Genomic DNA, 11,515 nt, shown 5'->3' with positions numbered 1-11,515 from the left:
TGGACTCTGTCTGGTCTCGTGCCAATAGAATTTCCCAGAAAGTACAAAGAGAGAGGGCAAAGGCCAGTCGCCTCAGCTAGATCCCGGGTATAACTACGTAATCGTGTTTCAGAGTGAAAAGTTTTATTTCATTTCCCCATTTCACCTGCATTGTGTACACCCTCCATCCATCGAACCATCCTCCCGGCGATTTTCATTTCAAGTTTGATGGTACATCCGTAAGTGCCTTCTGACACTCAATGGAGAGAACGATAAATACCGGGGTTTCAGTGAATTTTTTGGTTTTTCATTAAAATCCAAATATACACCCACGAAAATCCATCAGTACTGCGATATCCTCGGAAGGGATGAAATGAGCTTTCAAGCACTGAACGTATCGGTTGGAAAAAAAACTGGTGGGATGAGGGGGTGCGAATGAATGCACTAATGGACAGGAAGTTGTGGATGGGGAGTTTGTTAAAGGGAATTGACCCTCCGAATAGTGGAGGCAAAAAATTACGGCAATACTCGGGTTTAATAAGAGTCGATTACAGGGAGTTTCGTTGAGCCGCTGAAAGCCCAGGATTGATGAGCCAATCGCCAAAAAAATATGACCCGCTTCTAACGTTGACGTAACACTCGATTTACCACCAAGTTCTTTATCGAAATTTAATCTGTTGCGAGAGCAACGATTTTTCCTGATGTTCTCTTCTTTTTTTATTTAGTTATTTATTTATTTTAGTGGTGAAATTGTGAAATGTTCGCAGGGAAAGAATAGGAAATGACTACAGGGAGAGAATAGTTCAATAAAGATTACCAGAAAAAACGAAAAATTACGTTTCGAAACGTAAGCCGCGTGCGAAATAAAATACAATAAAAAGTGCGAGTCGGAACTGAAATTGTGCGAATCGCCACGGAAATTCTACGATTTGTTCCGTAAAAATTAACCAGCCGTCTGATGACTCACCGCTGTGGGGACAACAAGTCGTTCCGTAATTTTTCCCCAACGATTGAGAAATTTTACGGAACGGAACGTAGAAATAACTCACCAGCCTCATAAAAATTGGTAAACGTTTCTGTAAGATTTTACTGCTTCGGGAAAAATTACGTGACAATTTCGTACTTTGTTCGGTGATGAACCTGAAAATTCACTGAACGTTTCAGATTTCTTCTCTTTCATTCCAATAAAAATTGCCGGGAAACGATTCCCCATTGCGGATCACATAAATTGTTCCGTAATTTTTACTGAATATTTCTCTCCGTGTAGTCAACATAGTAATTTCTATTTCCTCGAGTATAAACCAAAGTTTTAAATCGTAAGAAAAAAGAGTTGCGTAATTTCTCGTCGTTCAGTGTTTTCAACACTTTTGAAAATTATTTTTTCGTCCGTTCAATTTATACTGTTTTGCCCGCGAAAAATTACTATGTTAACTCGCAAAAAATGAATTTCAGATCAAGTTTTTCGTTTTTAATTTGAAAGAATTAATTCTTCAATTTAATTAACTTCAATAAATTTCTGGAGAAAACGGCCAGAAATATTATATTACTACATTGAGTTCAGAATTTTCGAAAGGGAAGTATTATTTATCATCAGAATGCACCCGGCAAAGCAACGCATTTGATTAAATCCTTCTCCATCTTCTCCTTTTATTCACTGTCCCACTTTACCCAGCGCTCTCATCGAAGTTTTAAATCGTAAGAAAAAAGAGTTGCGTAATTTCTCGTCGTTCAGTGTTTTCAACACTTTTGAAAATTATTTTTTCGTCCGTTCAATTTATACTGTTTTACCCGCGAAAAATTACTATGTTAACTCGCAAAAAATGAATTTCACATCAAGTTTTTCGTTTTTAATTTGGAACGAATTAATTCTTCAATTCAATTAACTTGAATAAATTTCTGGAGAAAACGGCCAGAAATATTATATTACTACATTGAGTTCAGAATTTTTGAAAGGGAAGTATTATTTATCATCAGAATGCACCCGGCAAAGCAACGCATTTGATTAAATCCTTCTCCATCTTCTCCTTTTATTCACTGTCCCACTTTACCCAGCGCTCTCATCGAAGTTTTAAATCGTAAGAAAAAAGAGTTGCGTAATTTCTCGTCGTTCAGTGTTTTCAACACTTTTGAAAATTATTTTTTCGTCCGTTCAATTTATACTGTTTTGCCCGCGAAAAATTACTATGTTAACTCGCAAAAAATGAATTTCAGATCAAGTTTTTCGTTTTTAATTTGAAAGAATTAATTCTTCAATTTAATTAACTTGAATAAATGTCTGGAAAAAACAGCCAGAAATATTATATTACTACATTGAGTTCAGAATTTTTGAAAGGGAAGTATTATTTATCATCAGAATGCACCCGGCAAAGCAACGCATTTGATTAAATCCTTCTCCATCTTCTCCTTTTATTCACTGTCCCACTTTACCCAGCGCTCTCATCGAACTTGAAATGCCCGAGGGGCTTTCCAGTCGCACCCAGTTGGAGTTGCAGCTAAACTTTCGGATGGCTGTAGGTGAAGGGAGCCAGAGGGACATTCTCCCTTTCCCACTTTCCGAGTGTAAGCCCACACCCCTCTCCCTGTATGCAGTAGTTTCTGCGACCACTGGCAACGATATTGTTGAAACTTTCTTGAGAAATATGCTTTTGAGTCGCTTAGGAAGTCGAGTGGCGTGTGGCAAGTGGTGGGCTTGACTCGAGGAAATCAGCAAATGTTGGAGTTGGTGGGAGAGGCTTTAGTAATTGATGATTTTTTGGAAATATTTCGCATGGTTCGCAATTAATTAATAATGATTGATTAATTCAATTTTACTTGAGTTTATTGAAATCATTTCATCCCGTAGTGCTGGATATTTTAGGATGGAATTTCCGACATAATTTGGAAATTTTTGTCACATTATAGTGCCACTAGAATTTCATAGATTTTTTTGTTGAAAATTCATAACTTTCTGAAAAAATCTATTGAATCCGCGAGATTCAGTTCAATTATTCCATAAAATTCAACAGAACTTCAACAAATTCAGCCAAATATACTCTTAAGTTTGCAATTAGTTCAGTGTAATTTGGTCCTAATTATTAATGTATTGATTGAAAAAATGAATATTGAAATTCTCAATTAATTAAAAATTCACCTCAATTTACTACTGAACATTAATTTTTTCATTGAGAGTCTAAATAAATTGAATGACTTCAATTACCAGTGAAATTCCGAATTTCATGATGTTTTAACTTCTAAATCCAACTTTAGAATTTTCAAATTTTTCCAACGGTACAAAATTCTTAATCTCGTCCTAGAAACCTGGAATAGAAAAAAATTCCTTTTAATCTACACCTCCACCCCCAAAAGTATGTGTCTCCCAAGGATCTCACAAAAATTCATAATTCCATGAAAAAATCACCAGAAACTGCAAATTTCAGTTCAATTACTCAAAAAAAAATTCACAGCAATTGAAAAAATCAACGAAATTTACGCTTGATTTTCCTAATTAAATATTACCAATTAGATATTCCGACAAAATAATAATTTAGTCCCAATTATTCACGTATTCATTGTCAAAAGAATATTTCAAATCTCAATTAATTAAAAATTCACCTCAATTACTACTGAACATTAATATTTTGTTTGAAAGTTTAAATAAATTGAAAGACTCAAATTTCCGGTGCAATTCCAAATTTCGTGATGTCTTATCTCCTAAATCGAACTCTTTACAAATTTTCAAATTTTTCAAATTTCCGAAATTTAAAAATTTGTGAATTGAATTTGCGAACTGTTCAGAAATTTTAAAAATTTTCCATTTGTTTCCCAAGTACAATATTCTCAATCTCATCCCAGCACCCTTGAATAAGAAAGTTCCCTTTAATCCCCAAATATCTCACGCCCATCTAAATCATAAAGAAGACTCCCCCGAGTCGAATGAAAATAATGATGTTAAAAAAAGCATCGCCACCCAGTGGAGTTTTTCGGCTTGCAATTAAACACTTGGCTTGTTCCCCCGTTTTTCGTCCCCCATCTCGACTGTGTACGCAGTGCATGGGTGGCTGGATAGGTTCGTTGGTTCATTATAATTTGGATTAAACGGTGTGGAAGGGCTGAGTGGGTCGACCAAGCCAAATGTCGTCTGCAAACCTCCAGCCCACACTGCCCACTGCGCCATCCTCTGAGGTCCTCGAGGACAGGCTCACGTTATCAGACACCGCATAGCATTACCTCAACAACCGCACACAAACCACTGTATATATTTTCACATGATTCCCATTTGCTGGTCCTCCATCATATCATGCAAAGTTATCTCTCAGTGGGAATTCGCAGTGTCACACGTTTGCCCGCCAGTCATGAAAATATCTCGGTTGAACTTTTTTCTTTCGCTGCGGCCGGTGGTTGATACTATTTTCAACTGAATGAAAATGCATTGAGTGATGAAAATATCGGGGATGTGGTCTACATTTGTGCAATACGAATTAATTCGAGGGCTATGATGAACATTTTTGGGAGACAGTGCGGGGATATTTCGGGGGGGCTTTTGTCATATTATAATTAATAAATAATTAATTGTGAAATCTGTGGGAACTGGGAATTTCAGGTCAATTAGTTTATGGTAAGTAATGGGAATCAGTGAATACAGCTGAATATATTTTAATTTTATTATTTGAAAATTTGTTTAGTATGCACTGTTGAAAATTTTGTACTGAAATTTCAAGGATTTTGGATTCAAAATTCATAATTTCATGGAGAAATCTGTGGAAACTGTAAATTTTAGGTGAATTGTTCCGGGAAAACTAATGAAAAATCAGGGAAAGGCAGAGAAATATCTCGTTAAATTCCAGATTCCTCAGAATTTTCGGGCAATTCCTTCAAATATTCCTGGAATTCCAAGAATTTTAAAGGAATTCCTTGGAAATTCGGGGGGATTTAGCAGTGAATATTCATTTTTACTTGAAAATTCATGTGAATTGTGGAATTTTTGTCTTCCTGAAATTCCATTGACTTTTTCCCCTTAAATTGAATTCAAGGTCTCTTTCCGGAAAATTCCGCCAAATTTTTTTAACAGTACAGCGGAATTCTCATTTACTTGCTGATAATAAATTTGGAATTTCAGCGGATTCTCAATCCATTCGGAAATTTCGGTATTTTTTCTCCTTTAAATCGAATACAATATCACTTTCCCGAAAATTATTAGTGAACTGTCCATGGAATTTTAAGTGCCACTGAAATTTTAAGGAATTTCATCACTCAAAATTCAACAATTTCATGGAAAAATCAATGGAAACTGTAAAATTCAGCTCAATTATTATGCAATTATAAAAAAATTGAAACCTCATTCGATTTTCAATGAACTCAGAAGATACAGAATTTTTTTCCCGTTTAAATAGAATTCAAAGCCCTTCTCCTGAAAATTATTAAAGAATTGTCCAAGAAATTTAAATTTTTTCCCAACATTGTACACTGCCAAAAAATGTTCTCTAAAATTCCCGGTATACTTCTCAAGAATTACCACCTCACATCATAAATCCACTAAAACTTTAAGAAAATTTAATCATCGAAAAGTGAAAAATTACTGAAAAAATGAATTAAAACTGACAATTTCATACAAATTATTCTCCAAAAATAGGTAGAACTCAGGAAAATTCAGGTAAAAAAACTCCTGCGCTTAATCAACTCATCTTAATTTTCCGGAAGCCCCCGCCCAGTCAACCCCCCCCCCCCCNCCCCCCCCAAGCAAATTAAATCCGCAAACAATTCTCCCAATTTCATCCGGACCTTGACACACAAATCCCCCAAAGAAGATGACCACTGTCGTAGCCACGAGCCTGCGGTACGTAATGTCAACCCCCCATATCCACAAGCATTACCACAACCCCAGAGCGAGTTGTCGAGAGCCCAGCGGGTTGGAGAAGGAGTTACAAATGCCAGGGCACCGGCTATTTGTCTTCATTCACCTTCACGTGGCATCCCGGAGTCAGCTATAGCGCACCGAGTCAAGCCCAAAGGGCAGAGGGGGAGGGCGCCCACTGACCCCTCATTATCGCCTCCACCATATCCATCCTGATTAGACCGAAGCGGACAATGCCTACGGGGGCTGTGCCAACGTCGTTGAAGTCACGGCTCTGTCGACCGCGAATTCGCCGGGTCCTCGCGTGTGCCCATCGTCGCANATTTGTTTTCACGCTCTCTTGCGGCTGTATAACCTAACTGTGATACGCGGATATACATAATTTGAAGATAAAAGGGGTATAAAGCCCCGAAAACATGGCGATGGCCAGTATTTTCGTCATTTGGGAGAGAAGATATTGAAGATTTTTAATTTCACTGCTCACAATTTTTGTCTGAATTTTCTGTAGCAAATCCCGGAAATTTTTGGCATGTTTAGTGTCTACCGAAATTTTGGGAATTCTTGGCATCGAAGAATCAAATATTTTGTTAATTTTCTGTTCGAATGATCTGAAAATTGATGAAATACTTGATTTTTTAGTTCAACTATCCCATAAAAATTCTATAAAATCAGGAAGATGCAGGGAAATATCTGAAAATTCTTGTCATTTTGTTTCTGAATTTGGCGTATGAGACCAAGCCTGCAATTACCCCGTTTAATTTGTTTTCACGCTCTCTTGCGGCTGTATAACCTAACTGTGATACGCGGATATACATAATTTGAAGATAAAAGGGGTATAAAGCCCCGAAAACATGGCGATGGCCAGTATTTTCGTCATTTGGGAGAGAAGATATTGAAGATTTTTAATTTCACTGCTCACAATTTTTGTCTGAATTTTCTGTAGCAAATCCCGGAAATTTTTGGCATGTTTAGTGTCTACCGAAATTTCGGGAATTCTTGGCATCGAAGAATCAATTTTTTTGTTAATTTTCTGTTCGAATGATCTGAAAATTGATGAAATACTTGATTTTTCAGTTCAACTATCCCATAAAAATGCTATAAAGTCAGGAAAATGCAGGGAAATATCTGAAAATTCTTGTCATTTTGTTTCTGAATTTGGCGTACGAGACCAAGCCTGCAATTACCCCGTTTAATTTGTTTTCACGCTCTCTTGCTGCTGTATAACCTAACTGTGATACGAGGATATACATAATTTGAAGATAAAAGGGGTATAAAGCCCCGAAAACATGGCGATGGCCAGTATTTTCGTCATTTGGGAGAGAAGATATTGAAGATTTTTAATTTCACTGCTCACAATTTTTGTCTGAATTTTCTGTAGCAAATCCCGGAAATTTTTGGCATGTTTAGTGTCTACTGAAATTTTGGGAATTCCTGGCATCGAAGAATTGAATATTTTATTAATTTTCTGTTCGAATGATCTGAAAATTGATGAAATACTTGATTTTGCAGTTCAACTATCCCATAAAAATTCTATAAAATCAGGAAGATGCAGGGAAATATCTGAAAATTCTTGTCATTTTGTTTCTGAATTTGGCGTATGAGACCAAGCCTGCAATTATCTCGTTTAATTTGTTTTCACGCTCTTTTGCTGCTGTATAACCTAACTGTGATACGAGGATATACATAATTTGAAGATAAAAGGGGTATAAAGCACCAAAAAAAATTCCGGTGGGCAGTATTTTCGTCATTTGACAGGGAAAAAGGATTTATTTGAATCAAATAAAATTTATTTAATTAGTTCCAAATAAAAATATTTTTTCAAAGTAAATAAAAATTTGTATTCGAAGTTTTGTATATGTTAAGTAAATGTTTTTGGCCTGTTAATGAATCCTTATTTAATCCAAATAAATTCTTTATTTATACCAAACAAATCGTTTTCTCTTATTAAGAAAATTTCTTTTATTTGAAGTAAATCAATTGTTTCTTAATTAAATAAATATTCATTGAAATAAATATTTATGCACATGAATAAACATTTCAGATGAATCTTCAGGAACAAAACTCCGTGATTTTTTAATTTTTCCCTTAATTTTCATTTTTCCGAAGCTTCATGGAATAATTGAATTGAAAAATCAAGTATTTTTGTGATCGATGGAATATTCCATTTTTCAATGACGAAATTGCCTGACATTTCCGTGGAAACTAAACATGATAAAAATTTCCGGAATTTGACACAGAAAATTCAGTCGACAATTTTTAACAGTGTAATGAATTTTGAATTCCCCCATTATTCAGTTTCCGTTTCATTCACCTCATCCCCTACCTCCCGATTCTCCAAAAATCTTACACCGACACTGTCACATCCCACCCATCGGATTCTGATTTAATTGTCCAGTCACCACCGGCAATAACTGGCTGGAACAAATTCCGGTTATAACCGAAAGAATTGAAACGAATTCGTCGAAAAAAAGAATTGCAAACGCAAATGGAAAAGCGGCGGATTACCGATGGGAAAAAAATTTAAACTGTCGTGAGATATCCAGTGGACTCGCAGTGCTTTTCGACCGGCAGATCGATAGGAATGGCTATGGCGCAATACAGGTCGCCAGTTTGACCGTCGAAATTCAATCAAGTAAAAGCTCCCGACAGTCGAAATCCTCCTCGACTCTGTGAAGCACCGTGTGTACTATTTTTTATTGCCATTTGGCTTACAGCAGGGCCTTTATCGTTGCCATGCATGGATTGAATGGTCTATTTAAGACCTGCTCCAACAGGACTGTATTACCGGCGTTTCTTTGATGGATTCCACTCTACCAGTTCACGTAAAAAAAATATACCTGATTCAAGTATATTTTATACTCGAATGGGAGACGGGTGTTTCAATTCGAGTTCCGGCTTGAACGATTTCAGAAGAAGTGGTCCAAGTTATTATGCATTCATTAATTCCGAAATCACTATAAGATGCACATTTCTGAATATTGATTGGCAATTAACCTTCGAGATTTGAATAAACCAATACCTTAAGCCAGAGGAATGCACTGAGCATTGAATATATAACGCTCGGTAAATGCTCCTCGATTCGATTGAAAATTCTTCCCACCCCGATGAACGTCCCGAGGTATTTCTCATTCTTTAGATTTTTCTATGAGGAATGCGCAATTTTCAATGCTTGGACGTTGACAAAATCCCTCCCGCGTGATGGGTCTGCAGATTTTTATAGTTCGTTGTCAAACGGAGAAAACGGCTTATTTTCATTTATTTTTATTTTATTAAAACGGCGGATTATCCAGGTCGAGTGTACCCAGAGCCTCAGCTATCATCATGGCTAAGAAATAATCCCAATATACTGCAATGAACCACCTTGCGACACTCGAATGCATGAGAATAACAATTCGCCACCGAACTAAGTCGTGATGAGTGCTCCAGCGCGCCTAGTTCTCCAGAGTAGAATCCACCAGAACGATGACATTCTCCATCCGAGGGGTCTATTCCCCCTTTTTTCACTGGGCTTTCCTGAAGCGGAGACAATGGAAGAATCAGAGCAGCCATTAGAGGTGCGGACGCTCCACAACTCCGGGGCGAAGGGGGGGGGGGGAGTTTTCATTGAGCCAAAGTCTGGAGCACCCCCGAAAACTGAGCAACTCAGCGTCATTATTCTCATTTCATACTGTGCATAAATATCAACTGTGTATCCTGTTCTTAGACCACTTCACCCAGAAGATTGTATTTTGAATTTCGCGAATTGAGGGGGAGAAAAACTGTAATAACCGTGAATATCATCGCAAGAAGCTTTACCAGTGGCCGGATGACCGAGTTGCATGCATTATTAAATGCACTAGCATTCAGCATGAATGGATCTTTTGGGGGCTCCTCGGAATCCGTGGACTTCTTCCGTTGACGAGTGGAGGGGGGAGAGATCTGTGGGGAATGCACTTGCACGTTCAGAAAAGAGCACGGGAGGGGATCATACACGTGACTAGACGTCATTCGATGATTGTGAGATTTAGCTTGTAGTTTTGATGAGTTTGAACGGGTTTTCATGACATTAAAATTTTTTTTTTCTGAAATTTCGACTGCACTGACGGAAATTTTTATCGAGTTATATTTCTGGGGAAGAAGTCAATGGAAATTGTGAATTCGAGTTCGATTCTTGCATGAAAGTTGGCAGAAATCAGGGAAATTCAGCGAAAATCAAGTGAATTGGGGAATTCTTGTATTTCTGTTGCTAAATAATAAAAATGTCATTCAATTTCCAGTGGAATTTGAAATTTTGTTATTTATCCCACTGAAAAATACCACTAAATTGCCCATAAAATTATTGTTCAAATTATTATTATATAATCGAATATTATTATAAATTATTATATAATTATGTTAAAATTTCTCCGAACGATGTAGAAATTGAATCTGAGATATTGCTAGTCTTCACCGCCATCTTCTCTTTCTTGTTGCTCCACAAGATGGCGTTCTCAGGTGAGAAGCTCTCAACTCATATTTTCCATTGGAAATTGATCAACATATTTAGAAATTTGGCAATAAATTTTTGGCCGAAGGCAAGTCTTCATCGTACACCCAGAAAAATGGTTCATTTCAATTAATTAAACTTCAATTGAACCGAATGAACGATTTATTTGCTTCAAATAAACCATTTTCCTGCATCTAGTATTAGATTACAATTAATCATCAATTAAATCACTAAAATAATTGATTTTAACACCATAAAAAGTGCAAATCATACAGAACGCCTTCCTCAATTCAATAAAAAACAGTCATTCATTCATTCCGGATGAATCATTCGTATGTTCCTCCCACATTCCACGGACTCCTCCCGCTTTGGTTGAAGAAGGAATAAAAGATGGAAGAGAGAATTGCCTTGAATGCACCCTGCACATTCAGACAAGAGCACAGAAGAGCATAACCCCTCCCTCCCCCCACACACACGCCATTTTGTGACATTTGTCTTGCCGCTGAATTGCAGTAAATGAAAAATTCTGTCCATTGTGACTTCTTTATGTTTCTCCTGATTCACTTATGCTCCCCTTTTTTACGGGATTAAATGGACTTAGAGTTGAATTAAAACAAAAGGGATGGAAAAACCAGAGGGGTGCGGAGGTTACGAGCGGAAATAGTCTAGTGAGTATAAAGGGTTCGGGGGAAGATATGGCGTGTGGATATTAAGTGAAACTGGGGATAATCTCCCTCCGTTGCTAAACACTCGACTCCCACTGGCTGGATCTAATTCAAAATGTAACGAGACCAAGGATAATAGCCGCGAGCGACTTACGCTTGACTCTCGTGGTTCGTTTCCTCGAGGAATACCCTGAGAATTTTCTGTTGTTGAAAAACAGAAAAAATCATTCTCTCGGCGTCGTTTACTCTCCTTAATCTATTTATTCTTCATTTGATTTTCGGTTGAGCAAAATTTTGAGAATAATTTTTGGAGGAAGGGAGGGACAGGGTGGGTTTGGATCTAATGATTTTCATATTATATTTTTGCAAGAGAATTTTTGTTGGAAATTAACAAACTTGTATTTATTTTCATGTTCATTTTTCAATCAGCGATTCGTTAATAGTTAACGAATTGTGGTAATAGTTAAAAAGTCTCGTTTGGTTCGACTAAACCGTTCTAGCAGTGTACGCTCACTGAATAAGATTTTAATCGTAATTACAATTCAATTTTGTTGATACTCTGGTAAAAGTGCGTGC

Source organism: Diachasma alloeum, unplaced genomic scaffold, assembly GCF_001412515.2.
Source record: "Diachasma alloeum isolate Michigan unplaced genomic scaffold, Dall2.0 Dall_scaffold_00212, whole genome shotgun sequence".
In the NCBI taxonomy this organism is placed as follows: Eukaryota; Metazoa; Arthropoda; class Insecta; order Hymenoptera; family Braconidae; genus Diachasma; species Diachasma alloeum.
The sequence above is the reverse complement of the archived record's forward strand: the minus strand, read 5'-3'. Positions refer to the sequence as shown.